This window comes from Giraffa tippelskirchi, chromosome 3, assembly GCF_054371585.1.
Source record: "Giraffa tippelskirchi isolate mGirTip1 chromosome 3, T2T-mGirTip1v1.2.pri, whole genome shotgun sequence".
NCBI classification, from domain to species: Eukaryota; Metazoa; Chordata; class Mammalia; order Artiodactyla; family Giraffidae; genus Giraffa; species Giraffa tippelskirchi.
The window spans coordinates 155430082-155447745 of NC_137277.1; the positions used below are offsets into that span (position 1 = coordinate 155430082).

The 17664-nt window shown below is 36.7% G+C and overlaps 1 protein-coding gene across 24 annotated transcripts in view; it reads left to right on the forward strand.

Annotated features, from left to right (window-relative positions):
• The window catches only part of MAP2 (microtubule associated protein 2), a 294336-nt gene that overhangs the window by 60777 nt on the left and 215895 nt on the right, over positions 1–17664 (forward strand). For all 24 annotated transcript variants that reach the window (XM_081582662.1, XM_081582653.1, XM_081582659.1 and 21 more), the window contains one exon: positions 12701–12750. The gene's annotated coding sequence lies outside the window, so the exon portion shown is untranslated. The remainder of the gene's footprint in view (positions 1–12700; positions 12751–17664) is intronic.

Genomic DNA, 17664 nt, shown 5'->3' on the forward strand with positions numbered 1-17664 from the left:
ATTTGAATACTAAAAAATCACATGACAGCAATCTGATTAAAATGAAACTATCTACTTTTTTAGAATCAGCCAGTTTTTTAGGAAATATGACCACCTGAAACAGGTTGTAACTGTCTTATTATTGTGATTGTTATCTTGTTATTTCTACACTTACCTTGTCAATTAAGTAGGTGTGGATTTTAGTATCCTTATTTTAGAACTTAGAACCAGAGGAACAAAGTTGCATGTTAACAAAGCAATGCATTTAGAAATAAAGTCATGAAGGTATCCTTCAGACTTAAAAATCTAAGATTATTGATATCACACTAATGACTAAACATGATCCACAATTCTTAGAATATTTTTCTTATTGCAGGACTTTTATACTGTAACAACAGAGGAAAATATTTTATAAGAATCTTTATTGAAAGTATTTTTGCTTATATTTTTATTGCTAGATATAACACATGTTCATTTTTATAAAAGAACTTACAAATAGAGAAAAATGAGATAAATCTAAAAGAAGAAAAAAAATCCTAGTATTGAAAAGTGTATTGTTGTAATGTTGATTTTTTAACTAGTACTGTTACCAAGATTCAATGGCACATTTATCCTTTGTTGAAAAACAATTGTTCTTGAAACTACTATATTTTGTTGGTACAGTCTACCTATTATGGTTCCTGTTTATATATAGGAAAAAATGCATTTTGAAAGTTGAGGCCAAAATGTCATAATTTGCCTCTCAATTTGCCTTCTGGCAATGCCAGGCTTTATAGTAATCATTTGAAAAATTTCCAAGTCACATCAGTGCCCTTGCCTTCAGAGAGCACACACAATTTACTTTTAACCATCCTTTCGTCATGGGGAAGATTAAACACAATGCATGGGGCCTGGAAAGGTGGGTGACAGCTGGGAGAGATTTCCATAGAGGCCTCAAAGCCCTTCCAGAAGATTGATTGTGCAGTGTTTTCTGCCAGTTTCTTTAGCTTTACCCAGGTTATCATCCCATCAGGAAACTTGGTGCTGGACCTCATCATGTTGCTGACAGTTTAGATGACCTCAGGACATTCCTTTAATCTTCTCAAGCTTCATTCTCATTTTCAAAAGTACAAGTAAGGACCCTTAGACACTCTAATCCATCTGAAGATATTATAAAGAAAAATTCATTTGTGTTTTTGGAAAAAAAATGTTTTCACTCTTACATTTTCCATTTGTATGGACTTGTTAAATCAGTAAACAGACTTGCTCTGAGTGCAGTAGGAGGCATAGGCTGCCTTCTACAACAGTGAGCATTTACGGACATGTGGCTGGTGTTTTTCATTTCAGTACCAGGAAATCAAGGTAGTTTCTTTGATACCTCATTACACTGAATCTTATCTTTCTCAGTATGTTTGCTTGGGAATGAATTACTGCAAATCAGTACATACTTATTTTGTGCTTTTACTCTTCCTTTAGCAGCATGACTTTCTTGATTTGGGACTGGCTAGAAAATAATGCCTCCTCAATTATTTAAACTTTCCTTGTCGACTATTAGCAATAGTTAAAAAAAAATTGTGTGTGAAAGAACTTAAATCTTCTGGCTCGGTTTCCATAGCTCACTGAAGCTGGCAGATAGGAACACAATAGCGGTTGTGCAGCATGACTGCAACCCAGACTCACACACAACACAAGTTGATAATTGGGTTCCCCATGACAGACAGGGAAGGGCCTGTTGACTTTCTCTAGTGCTGAGGGCTGTGTACAGTTACTCTGCTGTGGCGCTGGGTCCATCAAGCACTGAGTGCTCTGAGAAGTGACAAGGTGACCTGCTGTACAGGCTGGTGCCGGCTGCGTTCATGTGAGTCACAGGGGACAGCGTTTCGGTGTTGCCCAACTGCTGTCAAAGCTTATTTCCCTCTCTGTTAACTGGTTGAAGATGTGTGTGCCGAGAGGAATTTTATCAATCAGTGGTGTATTATAAATGATTTTGTCCCTGGCCCAGGCAAGAAGAGTTCATCAGTTCTTTATGGATGGATTACAGATCCCACCTTCTGTAACTTTTTTTTTTTTTTGATTATGTTAAAAGTTTGGAAATGAAGCACATGTTATTATTTGGAAGCATTTCATTGCGTGAGGATATCAAACATCAGGTTATTTGTTTCCTTTGGTCTCTGGATTATTTACTTTCTTGCATGACATTCGACAATTTGGCAAGCTAGCAATTGAAAATAACCCATTACTAGAGATTACCTTTCATTGGGAAGCAGGTGTCATATTTGATAATGAGTCAGAGTCAACTGAATCTAGGTCAACACAGGATTAAGCAAAACTGTGTATGTGGAAAAACTAATGTCCTGTACATACAAGATGTTTGTTTTCATGTTGTACCAACACTATTAGTAAAACCCACACTAGTTCCCAAATTTGTACTTTTTGTGCACTTTCAGAATTCAAATGTATTTGTTATATTTATACTTTTCAACTTAAGGACAGTTGTAGGTCAGGCATCTGCCTGCTGAAATATTTTCATCTGAAAAGCATCAGATGAGGGTCTAGCTTTCTTGCTGTGGTAAGTGGCATTTCAGCTTCTACCCCTTTCTTGCTTCTGAAATTGGGGACGGAGAAAGCTCCAACCACAATTCACTCACTCACCCCCTACCCTGCTTTATTTTCCTCATAGAGGTCATCATTCTCTTATGTGTTTATATTCACTGGAGGAATCAACCTTTAAAAGGGCAGGAAACTTTCCATAACTTATTGCCTATCATTATTTTCCAGTCCTTAGAAAAGTGCCTGCCATGAACCAGTTATTCAAAAATCATTATTTATCCTGAATAGGAGAGAAGTTTGGGGGAGACTGGATACATGTATATGTATGGTTGTATTTCTTTGCTGTTCACCTGAAACTATCACATTGTTAGTTGAAAATACAAAATAAAAGTTTTTTAAAAAATTAAAAAGTCATTAGTTAATAAAGTGTATAACTAATTCCCTAGTGTATTCCATTTGCTTGGGAACACATTCTTACAATAAAATAATGAAGCCGTGTCTTGGATCACAGTCAGACCATAAAACATTCAAATTAGCTATGCAGTACTACTTCAGTTAGAGTAAGGATTAACTAGACTGGATTAGGAATTTAACCACCGTTTGTAATATTTTCCATATAGTTTTAAATAAATGGTTAACAGATTATAAGTCTAGGACTACCTGTATGTGAAGAGTAGGGAAAAGATGTGCAGTTAATTTAAGCTATTTTTATTCTACTGTACTGCTTTTTGGTCCACTTTATGTTGGAGAACATTTGAAGCTCTAACCCTTAATTAGGACAGTTGAGGGATGATAGAGTCTGAAAAACTACTTAACATTTTACATGTGGTAACAGCAGATGTTTTTTACATGAATGCTTTTAGACTTATAGGAAACCCTAACTTTTGTTGTAGCTGTATTTCTTCCAGAAATAGGATTTTCAGTTGTTATATATAAATTCTGACCTCATTTTTGGTCCCTTGTATAAAGCATGTAATGCAGCAAGAATATTAAAATTGATGAAAATTTTCTTTATTTCTGAAGTCAATCCATTTATACCTCTTTTTGAGGGTTTGACATCTTTTATTAAATTAGTTAAATTATGCTGGAAATTATTTATAACAACAACATCTAGAGGAGTTAAATATATCTGGATTCACCCTGGAGAAAGCTTTTGACTCAGAGAAGTGGGTCCAGAAATGTGTGGAATGCTCCAATTTGGCTTCTTAGTGCATGTACTAGGGTTTTCAGGAAATTAGAGCTTTGGGGAACAGATTTATTTCATTGTTTAAGGATTACCTTATAGTTGTTCATTCCTTTGAAATTCAGGTTTTACCGAGATGACAAAATGACTTTTGATAATCTTAGGAGAATGTGTACTTTCTGAATTAGAAAAAAAATCTAGATTGTAGGATTAATCTTTGAAAAAAGCATCCTGATGTTAGACTTAGCGTATATACCTCCTGCTCAGTGAGTGCTCACACGTATTTCACATCTTTTCAAATCTCAGCTGTAAATCCAAGTGTTAATCAAAAGGTGCTCCATTAAAAATTTTGAACAAGTAGTTGACAATGCATTCACTTTGCTATAAAACCATTTCAAAGGAAACCTTAGATTTTAAAGACTAATGATCTAAGCTAGCAGATAGGTTTTCTAGCAGAAAATAAACTTACTGGCTTTTGTTGATTCCATTTTCACTCAACTCTACTATCTCATTATCAAAATAAATATAGCATTATTCAGATGCATTATGGCTCTCAATAAACCATACTTTTTACTGGTGTTTTTCATCATGAGCCTTGAATAGATCAACTTCTTAAACCATTTATATGTTTAACATCCATAACACAAATATTACAAGGAAGAAAAAAAAAGGAAGGATCTGGGATAAAAATATATTAGACCCTTTTGCTGTAGACTTTTGAGGTAGTGTCAGCAGAAAGTTTATATTTTTTTTTTCTGAGTTTGGAATTCATCATAGCTTAATTTTTGTTTTATATTGGGATATAATTGATTTACAATTTTGTGCTACTTTCACGTGTACAGCAAAGAGATTCAATTGTACATGTGCAGCAAAACGTTTCTTAATAAATGCTGCATCTTCCAAAAGTTTTGTCCCGCTAAAAATGCTTAGAACTACAGGAGTCTGGGGTCTTTCTGTTTCAAAATTCTGTCATTTGTTTTCTTACAGTGTTTTCAAAGCATTACCCTTATTGTTTCTGCCTGAATTTGATTATGCCAGAATTCTGTAAGGAATTGCACAGACACATGAGTGTCTAAGGGCTTCCCTGGTGGCTCAGAGTGTAAAGAATCCACCTGCAATGCTAGAGACCTGGGTTCGATCCCTGGGTTGGGAAGGTCCTCTGGAGAAGAGATAGGCCACCCACTCCAGTATTCTTGCCTGGAGAATTCAATGGACAGAGAAGGCTGTCAGTCTACAGTGCATGGGATCACAAAGAGTTGTACATGACTGAGTGACTTTCACGTGAGTGTCTAAACTTAAAAGCAAAAGGTGAAAAAGGCATATATAAATATACACAGGCCATATACCAGATATGTATGTATTTCACCTTATCTCTGACTAAATTTGTCATTTTTGCCTTAATAAATGGTATTTCTATAAAATTAATTAATTAGCAATCTTAATCCATAGGTGGTATTGTTGTTGTTTAGTTGCTAAGTTGTATCTGACTCTTTTGTGACCCTGTGGACTATAGTCTGCCAGGCTCCTCTGTCCATGGGATTCTCCAGTCAAGAATACTGGAGTGGGTTGCCATTTCCTTCTCCAGGGCATCTTCCCAACCCAGGGATCGAACCCAGTCTCCTGCATTGGCAGATGGATTCATTACCACTGAGCCACCTGGGAAAGCTCAATACATAGGTACTATGTATTTAATCTTTATAAGCCTAGTTTCCTCTTGGAAATAATGATGTCTGCTTTATTTGTTCTTGTGAGGATTAAATTAATAATGTTTGCGACATAGTTTGTACAATGTCTGGGTTATATTTAACAAGGATTGTCTCCTATTATTGTTTTTGTATTAGAGATAGTACTGTAGTTTTCATAAAACAGACTCCATAATTGAGCATTTAAAACTTCTTCAACTTAAATGGGTAGCTATTAATACTTCTAGTTGCTGAGCTGCTGTGTCACATTTTTCCCCCCTGTGTAGTGACAGTAGATACAAAATCCCAGCGTGGAACTGGTCCTCTTTACCCTTAATCTCTACTTCCAAGCATTGTCACAGCAGCTACAGGGAACATGTCCGCTTATGTGTTCGGAACATTCCATTAGGCATCATAGCTAGTGCCTCTCTTCCGACGATGTCATTTTATGTGAACAATACAAAGTCTGGAGGTGAAATTAGTTGGAGTGCCCATGACTCAGCCTCTTTTCTCCGGGAGTGACTCATTCTGCATTTATAGATCCCCGACTCTGTGCCATACACTACTCTAAGTGCTTGAGATACAAATATGGATTTGCTGGGTCGCTGACCCAGAGCAGCCCACAGCCTGGGCAGACAGGATGTGGCATTCATTGTGAACAATATGAGCTTCCACACAGCCAGTGCTCTATTAATCTTATACCTGTGTATCAAGGAAAAGTGTGATTAAATATGCAATAATGTGGGCTGGCTAGACAACCTAATTCTGTAATTTGGAACATACGTTTCTGATCCTATATGGATGTATTTTAGCCCAGTTATTATCTCCACAATGTTCATTCCTTTTTGTTTTCCTTCAGTGTTAGGTAAGATTTCACTCTTTTGCATATCACATAAAATCTATCCTTTATGAATAAGTTAGTTGTCTGATGCGTACCTTCCCTTGATTATCCTGCCAGAAACTCACAATTAATGTGTGTAAAAAGAAACCTATCACCCTCTCCTCTTGCTCAGCAGCCTGATCTGCCTTTAGCCTTCCCCATTTCTAAGAATGACAGCATCTTTATGGGGGTCTGTTTGTGTCTAACCCTCAGAATTCTCTTGGCTCTTTGTCACATGCCTTTTCATAGCCAACCAGTTCCTAAGTCCCATAGGTTACACACACTGCTTATATACACTACCCTGGAGTGAACTCAAAATTCATGTGTTGAAGCCCTAAGCCATCAATGTGACTGTATTTAGGAATAAGGTTTTCAGAATATTCCCCTTCTTGGATCACAGCCTTGCATGGCAAAGGGGCTTGTGTAACTCAATGAAGCTATGAGCCATGCCATGCAGGGCCACCCAAGATGGACGGGTCATAGCACAGAGTTCTGACAAAATGTGGTCTGCTGGAGGAGGCAGTGGGAACTCAATCCAGTATTCTTGTCTGTTAATGTTAAACAAGGTCACAGAGGTGGCTCCCTAATATGACAATGACTATGGGAGAAGAGAGTGAGAGGGTAACTAACTATAATCCTCTTACCCAAACCTGGTTGAGCTGGCATCTTGATATCAGACTTCCAGCCTCCAGAGTTTTGAGAAATATATTTGTCACTCAGCATATGGTATTTTGTTATATAGCCTGAGCAGTCTAAGATGCTTGCATCTGCAGTAGTTGGAGCCTTCTTCCTTCTTTGCATCAACACTGTCTCTCCACAAACTGATGCTTCATTACCCACCACTTGGACTTCTGAAGAAGATACCTAAATGGTCTACTGTTTAATATCTCCTCATTTCTGATCCAGTCTACACAGTGATGTCACTTAAATATCCTAATCATGTCATTCTTGAATAGAAAACCTTCAGTGGTTCACTTTAGTGGACAAAATTGAGTGAGTGACTGATAGTCACTCAGTCGTGTCCAGCTCTTCGTGACCCCATGGACTATAGCCTTCCAGCCTTCTCGGGATTCTCCAGGCAAGAATACTAGAGTGGGTTACCATTTCCTTCTCCAAGTGGGCAAAATTAATATATTTAATTCTCTATTCTCCTCAGATTGTCATTCAAGATTGTTTCTGCCTATACAAACCCAACCTGGACTTTCACCCAATTATTGCTCTTCTTGTGTATTATATTCCAGCTAGATGGGGTCCCAGATACCCCTTGGTCTTTGCTTTTTTCATTACTTTTTACTGCTAAGTCCTTTGTCTGAGTCCATTGTCTGAGTTGGTCTCATTTCCATTTTCTCTCCACCTATCACAATCCTTTGCCTCCTTCAAGGCTCAACTCAAATGCACCTCTGAATCCTTATCCTTGTATAATAGAATTTCATTTTTCTCCTTTGTTCTCCAGTGTCCCATAGCTCTTTGTTGATATTTCTTAGTGACAAAAGGTATATTCTGCTTTGTATCATTGCCTTTTGTCTTTTGATTTTTCATAACTACCTCTATCCCACTAGATTCTAACTAAGCTTTTAGATGGCAAAGAGCTTTTGATCTTTGAAATAGTAAACAATACTATTTTTTAAACTGTTATGTGTTTTAAAATATAAGGATTGTACTTACTATTAAATAATAACCACTTAAATATATTTTAAAAAATAGAATCTATTTTTAATTTTAATTTGCATACTGTAGTATTCCCTACATTTGTATGTCAAGTGAAGCTCAAGCAGTAACTTTTCTATGACTCAGGCAGTTATAGTTTCTTTTCATTGAGACTCTTGTGTAACTTTAAGAAGGGAGAGTACAGAAAATGTGAAAGGTTTTTCAATTGAGAGTTGATGTTCGTAATCTAATAGCAAAAATATGTCTATTATTTTCAACTTTTATTCTTTGTGAGATGTAAACAGGAATACTGCTGCCTGGTATCGAGTTTATAATTCAACCTGACCATCACAAAATGATGTATAATAGACCAATGTAAGATTGTTTCTCATTGGATAAAGAGGGGAAAGAAAGATTTAGCAATTAATTCTGAAGATTATTTTCTGACACGCTCCCTGCCTTTTTGGTGTGAGAAAGAGACTCAGAGGATGAAGAAGTGGTGCTTTCAATATGCTGATAAGTTAAGCTGCCTAAAAGCAGATGCTGAATCCTACTGAAAAGAATTTCATTTGAGTTATGCTGAGGGCATTGTTTAGCAAAATACTACACAAAAAGTCTTGACCTCTGTGTGTGAAATGGCAGATGTTCACAGTGAGGATTGAGCCTTAGGGCAACATAAATCTTCACTATTCTGTGAAGATTACAGAATAGTAACTGGGTTGAGTGGGGAAATAAAAGATTCAGAGAATTTTTTACAAAGCAGCTGCTCCAGGCACTGCAAATGGATGTGCTGCCCTTAAGATAAGAAAAGCAAACAAGCAAACAAAATTCCCTAGACAATGTGAGTTCACCAGGTCAAAAAGGAACACCTCTTTTCCCTCAGAACTTTTATATTACACATTTTCAATGCAAATCAGGTGGGTCATGGATGGGATATTTTTCCTTATCTCTGCTAAAAGGGGAATTTTCAACCATTTCTTTAAATTTGACAGCAGCCTCAGAAAAGTACACTAAGCACCTTCATTCATTTAACAATTACTTATTGATATTCTTCTGTATGCTAAGCCAATGAGTTCAAATACAAAGTTCCCATAATTGAAATAGTACTGATATCTTAAACAGAGTTTGTGTGCCACATCTGCTATACTGAAAAGAAAATAAAAATTTGGGGGGATGGGTTGATGGGACAGTGATGGGGGTAGGTCAGAATATTCTCCTAGTCACATTTGTTGTTCAGAAACTCAATCATGACTGACTCCCTGGACTGCAGCACGCCTGGCTTCCCTGTCCATCCCCAACTCCTGGACCTTGCTCAAACTCATGTCCATTGAGTCAGTGATGCCATTTAACCATCTTGTCCTTGTTGTCCCCTTCTCCTCCTGCCTTCAATCTTTCCTAGCATCAGGGTCTTTTCCAATGAGTCAGCTCTTTCCATCAGGTGGCCATTATGGATCATATAAAGCAGCCAGGTTCGTGAATTATAAAGCCTGACTTTTGAAAAAATTCTGCAAGTCTCATTTAGGTTTTACTTTGACAGGATGAGCTTCCCTAGTGGCTCAGCTGGTAAAGAATCTGCCTGCAATGCAGGAGACCTGGGTTCTATCCCTGGGTTGGGAAGATCCCCTGGAGAAGGGAATCGCTACCCACTCCAGTATTCTGGCCTGGAGAATTCCATGGACTGTATAGTCCATGGGGTCACAAAGAGTCGGACATGACTGACTGACTTTCACTTTTGACAGTATATATTTGAATATATACTCTGTGGGTAAAGAATCTACCTGCAATGTAGGAGTCACAGGAGATGAAGGCTTAACCCCTGGGTTGGGAAGATCTTCTGGAGGAGGAAATGGCAACCCACTCCAGTATTCTTGTCTGGAGAATCCTATGGACAGAGGAGCCTGGTGGGCTACAGTCCAAAGGGTCACAACTGAGTAACTGAGCATGCACACATATATTTGAAAGTTTATGCAGAACAGATAAAATCCAATCTATTTGAGTGTAAAGATATCAGGATGTCAATTTAGTATGCCAAAAACTCTTAGCAAGAAGCAGTTGTGATCAAATGGTAAATTGAGACTTAAAACTGCACATAAATTAACATGTTCTATGCAGTCATTCCTCGACTCCAAGCAACTAGGGGAACCACTTTTTCTTAGGGAATAGTGACATATGGTCACTATGGTTAACATGTATACATGTACAGTAGGCCACTCCTGGTTCTTTGTCTTTCACTTCCTGGTGTTCATGTGTATTATTTTAGCTACCTCTTGCATGCCCAGAACTGCGCATGAACATGCACATGTACATGGACATGGACACACAGTCACATATGTGCAGTGTATTGAACCACTGTCCTTCCCAGTCTCCTAGTATTTTTCCTCTGATTTTAAGAAAATAATTTCTCCTTCTCCTTTTATATCTCTCTCTTTACTACTTTTTTTCTAAAAATAAATAAATAAATAAAATCTCTCCTAATTTTTCTTTTCTTTAAATTTGTGGAACTAAATTGAAACAAAACCAAATACTATGCTTAACAGAGAGTGTCCCAGACTTTCTAAGTTTATGACATTCTGAGTATCTTGGTAATTTTTTCATGGCACCCCTAGGCTGAAAGAAATACCTCACAGTTTTGTTTAATTAGCATAAAAAGTATTTAGGTATTAACTTAGCCACCTTTTGACAAATAATGCACACAAATTGAAAGAAAAAAGAAACTTTGTATTTTATTCTTAGAAACTCACAGTTACTTAATAATGGGATATGTGTGCTTGTGGGTACTGACCAGCCCTCAAACCTAAGAGCCAAATTGGACACTCATCCTCATTTCTTACTCCACATTGGTTTTAATGCAATGTTAGTATTTGCCTTTATATCCCAAACACTGTCAAAAACTGAAGTTTGCAGAGCTAGGGCATCATTGAATGGGATGGAAAGCTGAGCGCTGAAGAATTGAAGCTTTTGAACTGTGGTATTGGAGAAGACTCTTGAGAGTCCCTTGGACTGCAAGGAGATTAAACCAGTCCATCCTAAAGGAAATCAGTCCTGAATATTCATTGGAAGGACTGATGCTGAAGCTGAAGCTCCAATACTTTGGCCACCTGATGCATAGCGCTGACTCATTAGAAAAGACCCTGATGTGGGAAAGATTGAAGGCAGGAGGAGAAGGGGATGACAGAGGATGAGATGGTTGTATGGCATCACCGTCTCGATGGACATTAATTTGAGCAAGCTTCAGGAGCTGGTGATGGACAGGGAAGCCTGGTGTGCTAAAGTCCGTGGGGTCGCAAAGAGTCGGATACAACTGAGCGACTGAATTGAACTAGTGAAGCTGAATTCCTCACTGTTCACCTGAAACTATCACAACATTGTTAATTGGCTATACCCCAATATAAAATAACAAGTTTTTTTAAAAAAGAATTTCATTTTCAATCATTTTTACTAATATTTCTTTTATATTTTTAAATAAAATTGTATATATTAAAGGTTTACAACATGCTTTGATATACATATGCATAGTGAAATGATTACTACAGTCAAGCTAATTAACATATTATCTTGAATATATGAGTATTACTTTAAACTATTCTTTTCTTAAAATAATCATGATTTTAGGTTAATTATCTTTTGGACTTAACCTCTGAGTCTAATAATGAACCATTTCTAACAATACCACGTGGAACATATTCCAACTTCTAACCAGTTAATCACAAACACACTTCTAGAACCTAACTTGATTATATTTTTAAAATTGGAGATTTATCCATGGATGCTCCCTGAAGCAAGCCAAGAATCTCATTCTTTCATTGTAAAGTCATTTTCTCTACTAAGTGTTCAAAATACTGGCTAACTTTTGGAACAGAAGTTGGGTTTGCTTTTGTCCTTGGTTTACTTTCTCATTCCTTCCACTTGACAACACACTTCGCAGCATGATTTGGTGGCAAGATTTAGGTGTAAGAAAATAATGAGAAGATTGCTAGGTTGCTATTGGAATCGTCTTATTTGACTTTTGTTGCCTTTTAACAGGGGAAGGCAATGGCAACTCACTCTAGTACTCTTGCCTGGAGAATCCCATGGGTGGAGGAGCCTGGTAGGCTGCAGTCCCTGGGGTCGCTGCGAGTCAGACACGACTGAGCAGCTTCACTTTCACTTTTCACTTTCATGCATTGGAGAAGGAAATGACAATCCACTCCAGTGTTCTTGCCTGGAGAATCCCAGGGACGGGGGAGCCTGGTGGGCTGCCGTCTATGGGGTCGCACAGAGTCGGACACGACTGAAGTGACTTAGCAACAGCAGCAGCAGCCTTTTAACAGATTGCTGTGTTATTCAGTTGCTCAGTTGTGTCTGACTCTTTGCGATCCCATGGACTGCAGCAGTCAAACAGATTGTTGATCCCGCACTTTTAATCTCTAAACTGTCTGTGGATGTTAAGTTAGATTAAGGATTGAATGCATCAGTTTTATTATTTTTAATTAAACATCTTTCAAGATAAGTGGTAGTATTTTCAGCACAGAATTTGTTTAAAAAATATTTATGGTTGACGTTTTAGAATACAAGCATAAGCATTGCTCTATTTTAAATAGAAACTGCTAAAAATAGAATAGGATATAATTTGCACATCTAATACATGTTTTTAAATAAAATCTAGAAGATATATCTCTTGTAAATGGATGTGGATGTATTGTCAGCCAGTAAATTTTATGTGTGAGGATTCAAGTAACTTCATCTTCTCTTTTACTAAAGTAAAAGACTAAATCATTCAATTGGTTTAATTTATGATATGTTATTCTGTTTATCTTTCAGATTTTATTGATCTGATTCAACCTGTCTTGTGACTGCTAGCTGGAATTAAGGTTGGTGATGTGTTTATATATTAATTCTGAATTAACTGTGAAATAAAATAGAGGCTTGATGAGCCTTTGTAGAGTTGGGTCAGAGTACTTTTGCAGGTTGTGATAAGAAAGTTGTAACTTGGTGAAAACTGGATACATTTCAGATTTGCAGACATGTTTTCCTGAACAGTGTTTGTTTTCTTCCTTAGTATTTTTTTGATTGTCAGGTTTCATTTCTTTTACCTGCCTTACTTGCAGAATTTTGGAAAAGATCCAATTTTAAGTCATTCATTTAATAAACATATCAAAAGTATTACGTCTTTGTAACGCTGGCTAGTGTTTTAAAGAATGGTCAGCTTTCTGAGTTTGCAGGGAAGTACTTTTGAAGCCTACAGTTGGGTAGCCACATTTCCTAAGCATGGTAGAGCTGAAAAAATTGCTCATTAATTGCATAGTTCAGTTAATTAGCAGAGTTTTAAGATGCCATTCTTTTGCTCTGTTTCCGTGTTAATTGGTTTTAGGGGAGACTCAAAACTCGCTTAATGGAGTTTAGAATAATAACAGAGCCTTAGAGGGCGCTGACATCAATAGGCTTAAAATTTCATTTATTCCCTCCTCCTTTCTTCTCTAGAACATGTATTCATAGTTAAAAAAAAAAAAACAAAAAACAAACAACTAAACTCAGAATAAAGTAACTGCTTTTGTTGCTAATCAAAGAGCAAAATGCCAGGTGTTGCTAAACTTTTTGTGTGGGTTTTTGGTTAATAATTTAACAGAAAGAAAAACATTGGCTTTTCCTTTGTGTTTACATTAATCAAGTATTTAGCCTTCAAATTGCAGTGTCAGGATGGCTCTAGTGGTAAAGAACCCACCTGCCAATGCAAGAGAGATAAGAGACTCGGGTTCATTCCTTAGGTTGGGAAGATCCCCTGGCGGAGGGCATGGCATTCCACTCCAGTATTCTTTCCTTGAGAATCTCAGGGACAGAGGAGCCTGGTGGGCTACAGTCCATAGGGTCTCACAGAGTTGGGCATGAGTGAAGCGACTTAGCACACACACGCAACACAAAGCAGGCACACAGCAAATATGTTACCTTTTCTGGCCTCAATTTTGACCTCATTCTTCCACCCCCAACACATCTGTCTCACATGCATGTGCACGGGCATGTGCACACACAGATGCACAAACTATTATTATTTTTCCTTTTCATGTACAAACTGTGCTTTCTTATCCTTGAAATCTGGATAGACTGTAGCAAATAAGATATGTTGGAATCATGCCTATTGATAATTGGTGACTTAATAAAGAGAAAAAGGAACATGTCTATAAAAGTGTGAGTGAAATTTGTAATCTGCATTTGTTTCATTTTGTGTTCATATAATTTGGAGTTGAACTTATTGAGAACATTTAGGCTGGTTTCCTTTCATATTCACTCCGAAGCATATTCTATGTAAACTCGCACACGTTTAAACATGGAATTCTTGTAAGACTTTTTGGACTTTTTGCTACTCTTCTTTCCCTGCTAGCTTCTACCCATCTGCCAGTAAAAAATAACAGCTAGAATGAGATTTTTGCAAAGTAGAAATCTTTTAATCAGGAATATTTTCAATGCACAAGATTGAATATGAAGTGTTGTTTTTAAATTTTAATTAAAAGTAAATTTTATTTTGTTCTCTTCCTTTTGTATTTTTGTTTGTGGTTTGTATGGTCAATATCACAACCTGAAATCTCATTTCATTTTGGCCACTATTCAGAAAGGATCAAAAAACTGAAAAGAAACATGTAAAAGGAAAAGAAATAAAAAACATTTTGTTAAATAGAAAAGTAAATAACTATTTAAGAGTAATACACAAAACCTTTTAATCTAATCCTGTATTCATTTTCTATATGGAGAATTTCTTTTCTGGGAGTGTGAACATAATTTAAATGTGTTTGGTCTAACTGTGAAAAGTCAGGATGACTTACATACTCCAAAATAAATATATTGATTAAAATATACAGTGTTCATAGAAATGGAAGCATATTTAAATCTCTCATATTACAAAGTCTTCCCAATCAAATATATTGTATTGTTTCTCTTTCCAGCTGAGAATGAAAAGATATTTAAATTAAATTTGGTAATTAATTATCTAAATTATGTTTTGGAAAAGCAGCTAGATATAACAAGGCTTCTGAAGGATATATCAGTTCACCAGAAACAACCAGATTCTCAACACAAAATATGATATATAATGAAAATTACTATTCTTTTCTTAACTAGAGCTACATCTTTTGCTTCAGGATAAAAGAAGTTTGCCTCATAGAAAAGCTTCATTTTCTATAATAATATTAACTGAGTAAAATGACTAGTATTGCTAGATAAAAGCAAGTGGATTCTTTACCAACTGAGCTATCAGGGAAGCCCCAAGTTATAGATAGCTATATTTAAAATGGAATATCAGAACTGTGCTTACACTTCTGCACAGTAAAGAAAACCATGAACAAAATGAAAAGCCAACCTCCCAGGTGGGAGAAAATGTTTGCAAATCATACGTCTTGTAAAGTGCAAATATCCAAAATATATATGAAACACATATAACTCAATAGCAAAAAACAAACACTCTGATTTAAAACTAGGAAGAGGATATGATAGACATTTTTCCAAAGAAGACATACAGATGACCAGCAGGTATATGAAAAGATGCTCAGCGTCACTAATCATCAGGGAAATGCAAATCAAAACCACAGTGAAATATCACTTCATACTTGCTAAAATGATTATTATCAAAAAGACAAGAAATAACGTTGGAGAGGAGGTGGAGAAAAGGGAATCCTTGTGCACTGTTGGTGGGAATGTAAATTGGTGCAGCCACTTGGAAAACAGCATGGAGGTTCCTCAAAATTTAAAAATAGAGCTGTCATATCATCTAGCAATTCCATTACTGACTATTTATCTGAGGAAAGAAAAAACACTAATTTGAAAAGATATATGCATACTCATGTTCATTGCAGCCTTATTTACAATAGCCAAGATATGGAAACTGCCTAAATGTCCATTAATGGATGAATGGATAAAGGAGATATAGAAGAGAGTCAAAATTTACAGTCTTCCAGTTATAAAATAATTTGTAGGATGTAATGTACAGCATGGAGACTACTGTTAATAATACTATATTGCACATTTGAAAGTTTCTAAAAGACTAGATCTTTAAAATTCTTACACACAAAAAAATTGTGTAACTGTATATGGTGATGAATGTTAACTAGACTTAATGTGGTGAACATTTCACAATATAAACAAATATCAAATCATGTTGTACACCTGAAACTAATATAATGTTGACAGATGTTCAAGCTGGTTTTAGAAAAGGCAGCAGAACCAGAGATCAAATTGCCAACATTCGCTGGGCCATCGAAAAAGCAAGAGAGTTCCAGAAAAACATCTATTTCTGCCTTATTGACTATGCCAAAGTCTTTGACTGTGTGGATCACAAAAAACTGTGGAAAATTCTGAAAAACATGGGAATACCAGACCACCTGACCTGCCTCTTGAGAAACCTGTATGCAGGTCAGGAAGCAACAGTTAGAAGTGGACATAGAACAACAGAATGGTTCCAAATAGGAAAAGGAGAATGTCAAGGCTGTATATTGTCACCCTGCTTATTTAACATATATGCAGAGTACATCATGAGAAACACTGGGCTGGAAGAAGCACAAGCTGGAATCAAGATTTCTGGGAGAAATATCAATAACCTCAGATATGCAGATGACACCACCCTTATGGCAGAAAGTGAAGAACTAAAGAGCCTCTTGATGAAAGTGAAAGAGGAGAGTGAAAAAGTTGGCTTAAAGCTCAACATTCAGAAAACTAAGATCATGGCATCCAGTCCCATCACTTCATGGCAGATAGATGGGCAAACAGTAGAAACAGTGGCTGACTTTATTTTTGGGGGCTCCAAAGTCACTGCAGATGGGACTGCAGCCATGAAATTAAAAGATGTGTACTCTTTGAAGGAAAGTTATGACCAACCTAGACAGCATGTTAAAAAGCAGAGACATTACTTTGTCAACAAAGGTCCATCTAGTCAAGGCTATGGTTTTTCCAGTAGTCATGTATGGATGTGAGAGTTGGACTGTGAAGAAAGCTGAGCGCCGAAGAAATGATGCTTTTGAACTGTGGTGTTGGAGAAGACTCTTGAGAGTCCCTTGGACTGCAAGGAGATCCAACCAGTCCATCCTAAAGGAGATCAGTCCTGGTTGTTCATTGGAAGGACTGATGTTGAAGCTGAAACTCCAATACTTTGTCCACCTGATGCGAAGAGTTGACTCATTGGAAAAGACCTCGATGCTGGGAAAGATTGAGGGCTGGAGGAGAAGGGGACGACAGAGGATGAGATGGTTAGATGGCATCACAGACTGAATGGACATGAGTTTGGGTAAACTCCGGGAGTTGGTGATGGACAGGGAGGCCTGGCGTGCAGTGGTTCATGGGGTTCCAGAGAGTCGGACATGACTGAGCAACTGAACTAAACTGAACTGTATGTCAATTATACCTCAATAAAAAATTTTAAATGTCCATGAAGTATTTCATCAACTCTAAGATACACATTTTTACATTAAACTATGTAAAATAAAAAACTACCATAGTTAAATCAGCAATTTTTTTTTTCTTTCTAGGTGGCAAATCAAGTGTGTCTTACAGTGGGTTGTATCTTAGATTCTATGAAATATAGTATTACTGAATTTAGATTGAAAAAAATTAAATTTCAAGTTATTACAAAAGAGAATCAGAGTCAAGTTCGGAAACTATAAAGTCAAACTTGATAATGAGTCTTAAAAACGCTTTACACCACACTTTTTACCATTTAAAACAAGGTGAGTTCATTTTTTTAATTTGTTTTCTTTTTTATTATACTGCGACCAGTATTTTGGTGTATTTCCCTCCAGATTTTGACT